Source organism: Oryctolagus cuniculus, chromosome 10 (genome assembly GCF_964237555.1).
Source record: "Oryctolagus cuniculus chromosome 10, mOryCun1.1, whole genome shotgun sequence".
NCBI classification, from domain to species: domain Eukaryota; kingdom Metazoa; phylum Chordata; class Mammalia; order Lagomorpha; family Leporidae; genus Oryctolagus; species Oryctolagus cuniculus.
In genome coordinates, this window is record NC_091441.1 from 105,213,083 (window position 1) to 105,226,454 (window position 13,372).

At 45.5% G+C, this 13,372-nt stretch overlaps 1 protein-coding gene across 3 annotated transcripts in view; it reads left to right on the forward strand.

Annotated features, from left to right (window-relative positions):
* Positions 1-9,354: 9,354 nt before the first annotated feature.
* Positions 9,355-13,372, forward strand: part of CCDC13 (coiled-coil domain containing 13) — a 49,376-nt gene continuing 45,358 nt past the window's right edge. For all 3 annotated transcript variants that reach the window (XM_002713056.5, XM_008260244.4, XM_008260245.4), the window contains exon 1: positions 9,355-9,495. The gene's annotated coding sequence lies outside the window, so the exon portion shown is untranslated. The remainder of the gene's footprint in view (positions 9,496-13,372) is intronic.

The following is a 13,372-nucleotide window of genomic DNA, read 5'->3' on the forward strand; positions in this document are numbered from 1 at the left end:
GTAAGAATTTTGGAGTGGCCCAATCCACTCCATAATAGGATTGGTCATGTAGGCCATGTCTCACACATGAGCAAATGCTGCTCAGAGCTTCAGGGACTTGAAAGTTAGGTTCTGGGGCCTGTGCTGTGGCATAGCAGGTAAAAGCCACTGCCTGCAGTACCAGCATCCCATAAGGGCACTGGTCTGAGTCCCAGCTGCTCCACTTCCAATCCAGTTCTCTGGCCTGGGAAAGCAAAAGAAGATGGCCCAAGTCCTTGGGCCCCTGTGCACGCATGTCAGAGACCTGGAAAAGCTCCAGGCTCCTGGCTTTGGATTGGCTCAGCTCCAGCAGTTGAAGCCATCTGGGGAGTGACCAGCAGATAGAAGGCCTTTCTCTGCCTCTGCCTCTGCAACTCTGCCTTTCAAATAAATAAATAGGGAAAAATTAGGATCTATCCCTATGTAAATCTACAGCCCATCACATCACAGCTCCTAAAGTAAAACTGAACAAATACAGTATTCACACAGTTCTCTGTGAAACAGTACAAATGCCAATTATTATTTTAAAACTTGGTTCTTTTTGAAAGCTTTTCCAATAGAATGGGAAAATTTGAAAGGGAATCTGAGCATTCAATTTTGACTGGACTGGCATTTTGTCAATGAATCATTTGCCAATACCAGCATTGCTCATGCAACCTGGTTTCATGTTTAGACAAAGGAAGCGTACTTTCTCTTTCATCACTGAAATGAAGCAAGAAAAAAAAAAAAGAATTTCAGTAAGACAAAAATTAGGGAACTTCCTCCTGGATTCATTAGTGATAAGTGGGTCTAGGGAACCAGTTGGTTCCCTCAGAGTAACCCAATAACACATTCTCTAGTGTTCTGACCTTCTTAGGTTGGTGTTAGCTCTTTTTCCTGTACCCAGTGGGACTCTGAAGTGTTTCAGAGTGACTGCAATTTTGCCATCACCTTTCAGTTCTTAATCTCACCTTGTCTATAAGCATATTTATTGTCTTCTCTGTCCCTTCCTAGCTGGCTCATTTCTGTCAGTGGTATCCCTATTCCAACCCCTGCCTGCCTCACCTGCTGGGCTCACACTCTTAGAGGTACCTTTCTTTCCTCACATTTTTTTTTTGTTGTTGTTGTTGTTGTTGTTGTTGTTGTTGTTGTCTCTTAAACGAATTACCAAATCTTATTAGGGTTGCATAAATAGAGTCTCTTGTTACCCAAATTTGCCCTGCCATTCCCTGTGGGCCAACACTAGGCCTTTCACTTTCTGTTGCTGCCACCTAGTGCTAGTCTTTATAAAACAGAAGCCAAGGATGTCCCCACAAAGGGACCTTGCTGTGGCGGTGGTAAATTAAATAGCAGTAAGTGCACAAGTCACTGGGGACCTACTCAACAGGGGAGAAACTCAGAATTACTGCATCAAGATACTGCATCCAAGTGCTCTGAAAAACCAATGTAAACCAAGAATGGGATTGAGAAATTGGGGGCGGAAATTAAGACATACTGCCAGCCCATCATGCTGAAGGCTTGGTGGGCAGCCAAGGTATACCTCATCCATCAAAGAGGTCCCTTGGAACTGAGGATTGATGAGTCTTGGCAGAACACTGAGTATTCTAATAAAGTCAACATACAATGAATGAGATCACCATATATACAAACACATTTAGACAAAATAGCTCTGTGGATAAAATAAAATTGACTACAACCAAAATGGTGTTACACTAAACCACAAAGTGTCCTGGGGGGAGTTCTAAAAGAGGCTAATGGCCGACAAAGCCCAAATCCATCAGAACTCCAGCAAGAAGGGCCTTGACCTTGGAGAAAGTGAACTATTTGTATTGGGGGAAGGGGGCCTTGATAGTGCAGTGGAATAATTTACTAAGGCTTAATCTTGGGTCAAAAATATCTCAAAGCAGCTTCTCTTTGTTGGCTCTGAACCCATGCTCCAATATCTTTGTGATGACTCGGTTTTTATGGGTGTGTGATTCTGGGAAGGGAGAGGCTCTGTATATGGGTCACAAACTCTGAATATAAACTAGTGGCTCAGTGTTCCTGGTTTACTTATCAGTTAATACCATAACTGGGAAAGTCTAACTTGACGAGATACTCATAGTATGACCAAACTGAAGTCTAGTGTGGAAAGGTCTGACGAGGAGAAAGTCAGATGGTTATAAACTTACTTCCATTATCAGGCAAATAGCTAAAACTGCAGTAATATAAATACTATGTACTATGGCTAAAATGATAATCTAGATAACTGAACAGCATTCCGCAGTTTCCAGAGCACTGTGATGACACAGTGATCATGGCAAAGAGGATACTATTACTGTTTAAGTAGACAGTTGAGGTTTGTGACTTGATGTCAGAGCAGCAACTAGTCTCACTTAGGGCTGTTGTTTTGCTTCTCATAGCAAGTAGGATCATCACTGCTTATTATATTTACCTATCTGTGAGGAAAAATACAACTTCAAAGAGGAGAAATCTATGTGGTGACTTTAAGAAAAACATGCATAAAGCTCACATTTTAAGGTTGAAGCTGTATGGTACTGTGGGAAGAATCTCTTAGGGATTAGGAATGGAAAGTAGAACCATACAAATACATTCAACTCGTTTAAAAATTGTGACAAATATTTATAACATAGGACTCGCCATTTTAACCATTTTTCAGTTATGATTCAGTGGAACCAAGTATTCTCAAAATGCTATGCAACTATCACTACCATTGACCTTCAGAAACTCACCAACCCAAACCGAAACTTGCATTTAGTAATTTTCCAGATCCCGTTCCCCTCTCTGCCATCTCCTTCCCTCACTCTTGCCCTCTAAAAACTTCTCTGCTACTCTCTGTCTCTGAATTTGCTCATTCTAGAACCTAATATAGATGGAATCACAATATTTATAATTTTGTTACTGGCTTATTTCACTTAGCAAATTATCAAGTTATAGCATGTTATAGCATGGATCAGAATTTCATCCTCTCTCCTTTTTAAAAGAAGTATTTGTTTATTTGGAAGGCATAGCAACAGAGAGAGAGGAAGAGACAGATATCTTCGATATGCTGGTTCATTGCCCAAATGGCCCAACAGCCAGGTCTGGGCCAAGCTGAAGCTATGAGCCAGGACCTGGTCTCCCACATGAGTGTCAGAGGTTCAAGTACTTGGGCTTTCTGCTTCTGCTTTTCCAGGTGCATTAGCAGGAAGCTAGATTGGAAGTGGAGCAGCTGGGACTAGCTGGCACTACAACATGGATGCTGGCATCGAAAGCAGCAGCTTAACCTGCACCACGATGCCAGTCCCCCATTGTCTTTTAAAATCTGAATAATATTCCATTGTATGTGTATGTCATATTTTGTTTGTTCATTTGTTGGTCAGCACTTGAGTTGTTTCCACCTTTTTGCTATTGTGAATAGTGCTGCTGTGAACACTGGCGTGTAAGTTTCCATTTGTGTCCCTGCATTCAATTCTTGTGGTAATTCTATGTTTAATTCTTTGAGAAACCACCAAACTGTTTTCCATAGAAATGATACCATTCTTTACATCCCCAGTAGCAATACACAAGGATTTCAGATTTTCTACATCCTGGCCAATAGTTGTGATTTTCCCTTTTTTTTTTTTTTTTTTTTTTTTGATAGGCAGAGTGGACAGTGAGAGAGACAGAGAGAAAGGTCTTCATTTTGCCATTGGTTCACCCTCCAATGGCCGCCGCGGCTGGCGCATCACGCTGATCCAAAGCCAGGAGCCAGGTGCTTCTTCTGGTCTCCCATGCAGGTGCAGGGCCCAAGGACTTATGGCCATCCTCCACTGCACTCCGGGGCCATAGCAGAGAGCTGGCCTGGAAGAGGGGCAACTGGGACAGAATCCGGCGCCCTGACCGGGACTAGAACCCGGTGTGCCGGTGCCGCTAGGCGAAGGATTAGCCTAGTGAGCCACGGCGCCAGCCCCCCCCCCCCTTTTTTTTTCATAATATCCAACCTAACCTAATGAGTGTGAGGTATTATCTCACTGTAATTTTGATTTACACTTCTCTAATAGCTGGTGATACTGACTATCTATCCATAAGCTTAATTGGCCATTTGTGTGTTTCTTGGAGAAACATCTACTAAAATCCTTGGCCCATTTTTAAATGGGGCTGTTTGGGTTTTTTGTTTGTTTATTGTTGTTCTTGAGTTTGCTTGGTTTTTGACAAAAGCTCAAAAACAAGATAGCTTTCCACCACATGATGCTGGCTGCATTACAGGACAATTGACATTACAGGCAAAAACAAAAACAAACACTCAACCTCACACCTTATGCAAAAAAAGTACACCAAAATAAATTATGGACATGAAACCCTAGCACTTCTAGAAAAGCAAAGAGAAATGTCTTTAGGGTCCAGAGCTAGCTAAGCAAAAAGTTTGTAAGCTTGATATCAAAAGTACAACCCATAAAAGAAGGAAAGTGATAAATTCAACCTCATCAAAATCAAAACTTGTTCTGTGAAAGCCATGTGAAAAGGATTAACAGACAAACCACGATTGGGAGAAAATATATGCAAACCACATACCTAACAAAGTACTAGTGTATAGAATGTATAAAGAATTCTCAAAACCCAACAGTTAAAATTTGGGCAACACAGGGTCAGCACTATGGCATACTGGGCTAAGCCTTCACAGGTATCCCATATGGGTGCCAATTCAAGTCCCAGCTGCTTCTCTTCCAATCCAGCTCTCTACTAATGGTCTAGGAAAGCAGTGGAAGATGGCCCAAGTTCTTGGACTCTGCACTCATGTGGGAGACGCAGAAGCAGCTCCTGGCTCCTAGCTTTGGATAGGACCACTCTGGCCATTGTGGCCATTTGGGAAATGAACCAGAGGATGGAAGACCTCTCTCTTTCTATCTCATCTCTCTCTCTCTAACTCAACTCCTCAAATAAGTATAATAAATAATATTTTTAAAAAATTTGGGCAACAGATAAAAACAGACACTTCACCAAAGAAAATACAGATGGCAAATAAAGATATAAAAAAAGTTCAACATTATGATTTACATTGGAACTCAAGGAGATATCACTATACACTTAATAAAATGGCTAAAACAAAAATAAAGCCAACAGTAAATGCTAGCAACAATGTGATAAAATCAGAGCACTTACACATTTCTGGTAGGAATATAAAACGATACAGTAACTCTAGAAAAGTTTGGCCATTTTTTAAAATAAAACTAAGTATGCAGTTACATGACCCAGCTATTGTACTCTTGGGCATTTATTCCATAGAAATAAAAACCTGAGGCCAGCACTGTGGCACTGTGGGTTAAACCACAGCCTGCAGTGCCAGCATCCCGTATGGGTGCCGGTTTGAGTCCCAGCTGCTCCACTTCCAATACAGCTCCCTGCTAATTCTCATGGGAAAGCAGCAGAAGATGGTCCAAGTCCCTGGGCCCCTACACCCATGTGGGAGACCCAGAAGAAGCTCCTGACTTCCAGCTTCAGCCTGACCTAGCCTGGGCCATTGTGGCCATTTAGGGAATGAACCAGCAGATGGAAGATCTCTCTCTACCTCCTTCTCTCACTGTAACTCTGCCTTTCTAATAAATAAATAAATCTTTTTTTTTTTTTTTTAAAGAAAAACCTATGTTCATACAAACACCTGTACAGGAGTGTTCATAAGTTAATCATAATACCCATCCGGGAAATGGGTCAGATGTCCTTCAGTGGGTGGATGGTTAAACAAACTGAGGTACATCCATACTGTACACATAATGTCTGTGACTCACCAGCAAGTCTCCAGTATTTTAGACCACACTAAGTCTATGATATCCTTACTAAGTTTATGATAAGACTCAACAATAAAAAAGAATAGATCGTTCATACATAACAACTCAGATGAATCTCCAGAGACTTATTCTAAATACACAAAAAAACCTAAAAAGTTACATGCCTTATTATTCTATTTATACAAAGTGTTTGAAATGGCAAAATTTTAGACAAATGGAAGACAGATTAGGGCTTAGTGGGGGGTTAGGGATTTGGGGAGGGGCAGGAGGAGGTAGCTATGGATATAAAAGCACTATAGAGGGATCCTGGTGATAGAAAGTGTTCAGTATATTGGCTGGTGGTTGATACGTGAACTTACATAATATCAAATAAATGAGTATGTCAGAACTGGGAAACTGAAGTGCAATCCATGCACTTCATCAATGTCAATATCCTGGTGTGGTCTTGGACTATTGTTCTGCAAAATGTTACCACTGGTGGAGACTGCACACGGGATCTCTCTGTATTATTTCTTACAATTGCATGTGACTCTATCATCACCTCAATAAAATGTTCCAATTCAAAAGCAAACAACAAAAAACACAGAATGTCCTATAGGTACTTCTGGTTAGAGAAGCAGAAAGTAAGCTGGGATTAGCAAATGCTTTTATAATGTGCAAATGACCCTTGCAGATCATCTGGCTTCCTGGATGATGAACATCAAGTTATAAACTACAGAAAGTTCCAGAGAGACTGTATAAATGGGCAGGAGAGTTTCAGTGGTGGCAGCAGAAAAGTGACAATCCTAGAGGAAAATCACCCCTGGTTTTATAAGAACAGGTTACTGTATGGTTGGCATCCTTGTCGAAAGCAATCCTTGAAGTGCTTGTGCAGAATATTACCCCATTTCCAAACTTTTTAGAATGCACTCTAGGTTGCCTGTTCTCAAATTCTACATCCTTACCCTTATCACAGCATATTCTTATCTTCATAGAAACCTGGCTCTCTGCAGGGAACAATGCTTTCCCAGAAACCCTCCATGTAGACCTGGTTTAACCCCAGCCACTTTATACCCTTCTGGTCACCAGGGGAGTAAATGATACTCTCTGCACACCTACCATATAAAAGTACCTTTGAGGTGCCTATGTCGCTCCCCCTCTTCATGGAGGAACGACACTAAGTCCTGCCTAGGCTTCATATCCGAGTCACGGCACCATTATGTCGCTCCCCCTCTTCGTGGAGGAACGACACAGGACCCTGCGCTGTTCTTTCGTCTGCTCGGCCCTCCCCGGGTTTGCTGCTGGTTCTTCCCGGGTTGGCTACCATCCCTTCCACCTCCGTGGAAGGGCAGTTACCCCTGGCCACATTCCCCACTTCCGCAGGGGAGTGGCACACCGCTGGCCGGCTCTCTCGGGGGCTGCACAGGTGTTCCTCCAGATAGATGTTCCCCGTAGATGTTCCTGGTGCATGCCGTCTCTCTCCTCCTTTATAGTCTTCCTCCGCCAATCCCAACTCGGCTGCCCACACGCCGAGTACGCTGCTCTCCTCCAATCAGGAGCAAGTCCTACAGTTAATTGGCTGAACTGGAGGCAGCTGTGCGGAAGCTGTTTACTTCTCTCCCAGCGCCATATTGTGGGAGAGCAGATGCATAGAATAAGTCTTAATTCCAGTAACAGTCTAGTCCGGTTTGCTCCCCACATGCCTACTTACCTGAAACCTACTCTGTAGCCTGGCTCTTGTATTACACGTAGATTTCCAGGCCTCTGACTTGGGGCTCACTTGACAACTGGAGAACAACCTGAAAGACCCATTCTTCCTCTATCAGAAACCACCAGGTCTACTCCTGTATGCCCATGATGGTCTAGTACTTCATCTTCACGTACAGCTATGGGGAATTCACCTTATGAGGGAAAAAAATATAAACAACTGTGATCTATTTGAAGATTTTCCAATTATAAAGGCCACCATAAATCTATGGAAAGCTAACCTGGACTGTCTTTCCTAAAAATTTGCTAACTTTCTCAGAGTTTGCCATCTTCATACAGCCCAGAATTGTCAAGATGCCTTAAGTTGGATAGCGCTTTGGAAATATATACAAGTATTTTCCTCTATGAAAAGAAAGCACGTTTTTGGAAGATCTCTGTGAGAGAGACCCCAGGGGAAAGAAGTGGCCATCAAAGGAGGTACTTTTCTTTGAAGGGAAGAGAGAACTTCCACTTTGCTTACGACCTTGTCTAAATACTGATGGAGATTGTGGATTCAAAAGGCTTCCATAGCCTTGACAGCTCATGTCAAGAGCCTTGCATGTGACTGATGTCATACAAAAGAGTGTTAACTGTTAAATTAACAACAGGAGTCACTATGCACTAACTTCCCATGCAGGATTTCTGTGCTCAATGAATTATGAGAATTAACTGTAAAACTTGTTCTCAAACAGTTGTGTGTATGTGTGTGTGTGTGTGTGTGCAAATAGTTGAAATCTTTACTTAGCACAGAGTTGGTCTTCTGTGTATAAAGCTAATTGAAAACTGAGAATGGGACTGGGAATGGGAGAGGGAGGAGGTGGCGGGGTGGGAGGGCGAGTATGGTGGGAAGAATCACTATCTTCCTCAAGTTTTACTGATGAAATTTGTACTCATTAAATAAAAGGTTTCTGGGGGGGGGGGGAGCATGTCCATTATTTAAAAAAAAAAAACCTTTGAAGTGCAAAAGTAAAAACACAGTATGGCAATTCTGTCACCCAAATCCAAGGAGTCTTCCAAAAGTTCATGAAAAAAATGCATAGATTTCAATATTTTTGGCCTAAATTGGTCTTCTAATTCCATTTTTCCACAAACTTGTTGAAATGTCCTTACAAAACCACTTTTTTAAAGAATTTTTTTGAAGTGCTTTTAAAACCCAGGAACTCCTCAGAGCAGGGCGCAGGCGGCTCAACCACCAGGCTGAACACGGGTTCCCCCAAAACTACCTTAATAGTTCCATTTCAGTCTGGATTTTGGGCTAATTTGAACAAACACAACCCTATTCAGACGACTATTTTGCGTCGTGTTTGCTTTGGTTCCCCCCCCCCACACACACACTCACCATTCCCTTCCCCCACATCAACATTTTTTATTTTTATTTATTTTTTTTTTTTTTATTTTATTTATTTTTTTTTTTGACAGGCAGAGTGGACAGTGAGAGAGAGAGACAGAGAGAAAGGTCTTCCTTTGCCGTTGGTTCACCCTCCAATGGCCGCCGCGGCCGGCGCGCTGCAGCCGGCGCACCGCGCTGATCCGATGGCAGGAGCCAGGAGCCAGGTGCTTTTCCTGGTCTCCCATGGGGTGCAGGGCCCAAGCACCTGGGCCATCCTCCACTGCACTCCCTGGCCACAGCAGAGGGCTGGCCTGGAAGAGGGGCAACCGGGACAGAATCCGGCGCCCCAACCGGGACTAGAACCCGGTGTGCCGGCGCCGCTAGGCGGAGGATTAGCCTAGTGAGCCGCGGCGCCGGCCTTAACATTTTTTAAAGCTATTCTGCGCGTCTGCGGTAAATTTCACGGTGAGAGAGCTCACTTTTCAGCTCCTCAGTTTCCACAAGGCCTGAACCCGGGCTGTCAGCGCCCGTCACCTTCTCTACTCCCAGCGTCCTCTCGGCCCTCGTCGAGGTGCGATGACGTCATGCGGGCGACAGTCTGGTTTCCCTGGTGACGGTTGCCAGGGCAGCGCGTGCAGGCGTCCGGAAGAGGCGCGGAAGCCGTGGTGGTGCTGAAAGGGAGAAGCAGAAAGAGATCTTGTAAGTGGCTGGGAGGGCAGCAGGCCGGGGCCGGAGCTCGGAGGCCTGCAGCCGCCGGGGGCATGGATGAGCCTGAGCGCACTCTCTCGCCCGAGCGCCCTGCCTCTGGCCGGACGTCCACTGCCTGCCGGCACTGGGCATCGGGGCGCCGAGCGGAGACTGCTGCAAACATTGGCGCACACCCTCCTCCTTCCCCAGTGTGTTCTGTGCCGCTCGAGGGTTAATTTGGCGTGGAGGTTGCGTCGCCTGCGCGGTCGTGGAGTAGAACTGGAGCCCACGTGGCCCTGACCCGCGCTCTCTGGCCGGGCCTCTGCTGGAGAGTTGGGGGGCTCGGCCCTGAGGGGCGGAGCCGCGCGACCCTGCGGCATTCGCGCCCCCTCTCCCGGGCCACCTTCTAAGGTCAGCCCCCTCAGGACGGGGCGACCCCGCCGACCAGACTACTCACTCGACTCCCATCCCTGCATAGATGCTGGCCTGGTAGGCAATTGGTGGGGGTCCTGTCCAGCAGCATATAGGAAGACCCCAAACTAGGCAGCTGGCCCTGCCCCCCAAGACCCCAGGTTGTCACTAGGGAGCACTCAAAGAACATTAAGAGAGAGAGAGAGAAGAACGTGGCCGGCTGGTGGGGCAGCTTCCCTCCCTGCCCTGCACTGGCCTCTGGGCACTCACTTCCCCACAGGACTCCTAAGTGGGTGGCGGGCCCTGCCCCCTTCCCACCGCCGGAACTCCTTCGTGAGCCAAAGTTCTTTGCATGCACTTTAGCCTGGACTTAAAAAAATTAATCAGCCTTATTTTTTTTTAAAGATTTTTATGTATTTATTTGAGAGGTAGAGTTACAGACAATGAGAGGGAGAGACAGAGAGAGAGGTCTTCCATGCGTTGGTTCACTCGGAAAGGGCCGCAACGGCCGGAGCCGTGCCAGTCCGAAGCCAGGAGCCAGGGGCTTCTTCCGGGTCTCCCACGCGCGTGCAGGGGCCCAAGCACTTGGGCCATCTTCTACTGCTTTCCCAGGCCATAGAGAGAGCTGGACTGGAAGAGGAGCAGCCGAGACTAGAACCGGGTGCCCATATGGGATGCCGGTGCTACAGGTGGAGGATTAACCTACTGCGCCACAGCGCCGGCTCCCGGCCTTATTTTTAAAGCAGTTTTTGATTGACAGAAACATTACAGAGCAGAGTTCCCATATACTTTCCGCACCCCCATTTCCTCTCTTATTAACTCTTTGCACTGGCTGTGTTCCAGTCCTTAACCGTCAGGAAGCCTATTATGGATCATGTTCTAAGACGGTGTTGAACTATGAAAAAGACTGCCAAACTGACTTCCGGAGTGGATTTACCATTTTGCATTCAGCCACTGGCAATAAATAAGAATTCTTGTTGCTTTATATCCTTGCCAGCATTTGCAGTTGTTGATGTTTTGGAGTGTAGCCATTCTAAAAGGAAGGGAGTGGTATGCCACTTTTTGTTTTAATTTTCAGTTCCCTAATGAGATGTGCTGTTGGACATCATTTCAAATGTTTATTTGCCATCCGTATATCCTGTTCCTTGGCATGTTTGTTCAGATCTTTTGCCTACTTTTTGATGGGCTATTTAAGAGTTCTTTGTATGTATTTTGGGTGCATTCCTTTATTAGACGTGCTTTGCAGATTTCTTTCCATACTGTGGCTTCTGTCTCCATTGTCGTAACAGTGTTTTCCAGTGAGAGGTATTCTATTTTAATGAAGTCCAATTTATCAGTTACTTCTTTCATGCTTTTGGTACTGTGAAAACTCTCACGCTCCTCCTCTCAAAAACGAATCCACTGCAACACAAGGTCACTTATATTCCCTCCTCTTTGATCTTTTAGGTTTGTAGTTCTGCCTTTTTTTTTTTTTTTTTTTCTGACAGGCAGAGTGGACAATGAGACAGAGAGAGACAGAGAGAAAGGTCTTCCTTTGTCGTTGGTTCACCCTCCAATGGCCGCTGCGGCCGGTGCGCTGCGGTCGGCGTACCGCGCTGATCCGAAGCCAGGAGCCAGGTACTTCTCCTGGTCTCCCATGCAGGTGCAGGGCCCAAGGACTTGGGCCATCCTCCACTGCACTCCCGGGCCACAGCAGAGAACTGGACAGGAAGAGGAGTGACTGGGACAGAATCTGGCGCCCCTACTGGGACTAGAACCTGGTGTGCTGGCGCCGCTAGGCGGAGGATTAGCCTGTTGAGCCATGGCACTGGCCATTTCTGCCTGTTATGTTTAGGTGTTTAATCCGTTTTGAGTTGATTTGTGTGACAGGTATAGATTTGGGGGGGGGTGGTATGTGGATGTGTTGTTATTCCAGAACCATTTGTTGGAAAGGGTCTCCTTTCTCCGTAGGTTTCCTTTACTTCTTTGTCAAGGATCGGTTGATTGTATTTATGTGACTCTATTTCTAGGCCATCCACTTGTTTCATGGATTTATTTGTTCAGTTCCAACACCACACTGAGTAATTTTAAGTCTTGAAGTCAGTTAGTGTCACTCGTCCACTTCCGTTGTTGGCCCTCAATGTTGTGTTGGCTATTCAGGGTCTTTGCCTCTCCCTATAACTCTTGAGTCAGCTTGTTGATACTCACAGAGTGACTCACTGGGACTTTGATTGGGATGGCATTGAATCTGTAGATCAAATTGGAAAAAACTGCCATCCTAATACCACTGAGTCTACCTGTGCATGCGCATGAGGTATCTGTTTTAGTTCTTTGCTCACTTTCGTCAGAGTTTTATAGGTCTTTTTATATAGTCTTGGTACATGTGTTGTTATATGTATGTTACATTTCCTTTAGTATCAATATAAAAGGTGGATGGCACGAATATTATTAAAAGTTATTATTAAAAATATTGTGCTTTGGCCGGCGCCGCGGCTCTCTAGGCTAATCCTCCGCCTAGCGGCGCCGGCACACCGGGTTCTAGTCCTGGTCGGGGCGCCGGATTCTGTCCCGGTTGCCCCTCTTCCAGGCCAGCTCTCTGCTGTGGCCAGGGAGTGCAGTGGAGGATGGCCCAAGTGCTTGGGCCCTGCACCCCATGGGAGACCAGGATAAGTACCTGGCTCCGGGCTTCAGATCAGCGCGGTGCACCGGCCGCAGCGTGCCGGCCGCGGCGCGCCGGCCGCGGCGGCCAATGGAGGGTGAACCAACGGCAAAGGAAGACCTTTCTGTCTGTCTCTCTGTTTCTCTCACTGTCCAATCTGCCTGTCAAAAAAAAAAAAAAAAAAAAAAAAGATATTGTGCTTTGCTACAATTACTTGTGAATTAGGCATTTGTTATAATTACTTGGGAATAGCCTATTCACAGATACAGCTTAGGAAAGGATAGTTGACCAAGGATGGCCAAATTAATTTACTTGTTCCAGAAATATTTATGGAGCACATAATGTGTGCCACATTTTTTATTCATTTATTTGAGAGGTAGAGCTACAGACAGAAGGAGAGAGAGAGATCTTCCATCTGCTGGTTCACTCCCCAAATGGCCGCAATAGCAAGAGCTGGGCTGATCCAAAGCCAGGAGCCAGGAGCCAGGAGCTTCTTTGGGGTCTCTCATGCGGTGCAGGGGCCTGAGGACTTGGGCCGTCTTCCACTGCTTTCCCAGGTCACAGCAGAGAGCTGGATCGGAAGTGGAGCAGGACATGAACTGGCGGCGCCCATATGAGATGCTGGTACTACAGAGGCAGAGGCTTAGCCTACTATGCCACAGTACCAGCCCTGCCAATTATTTTTATAAGTGCTAAATTATAGTCATTTAGACAAAAATGTGTATCTTTAAGTTGCTAACATACGAATGGGAAAAGATAGATAATGTGAAAATAGGTGAAATATGCTGTACGGAAAGTGTGATGAAGAGAAGTGAACCCAGGTGTGGAGACAGGCAGAGG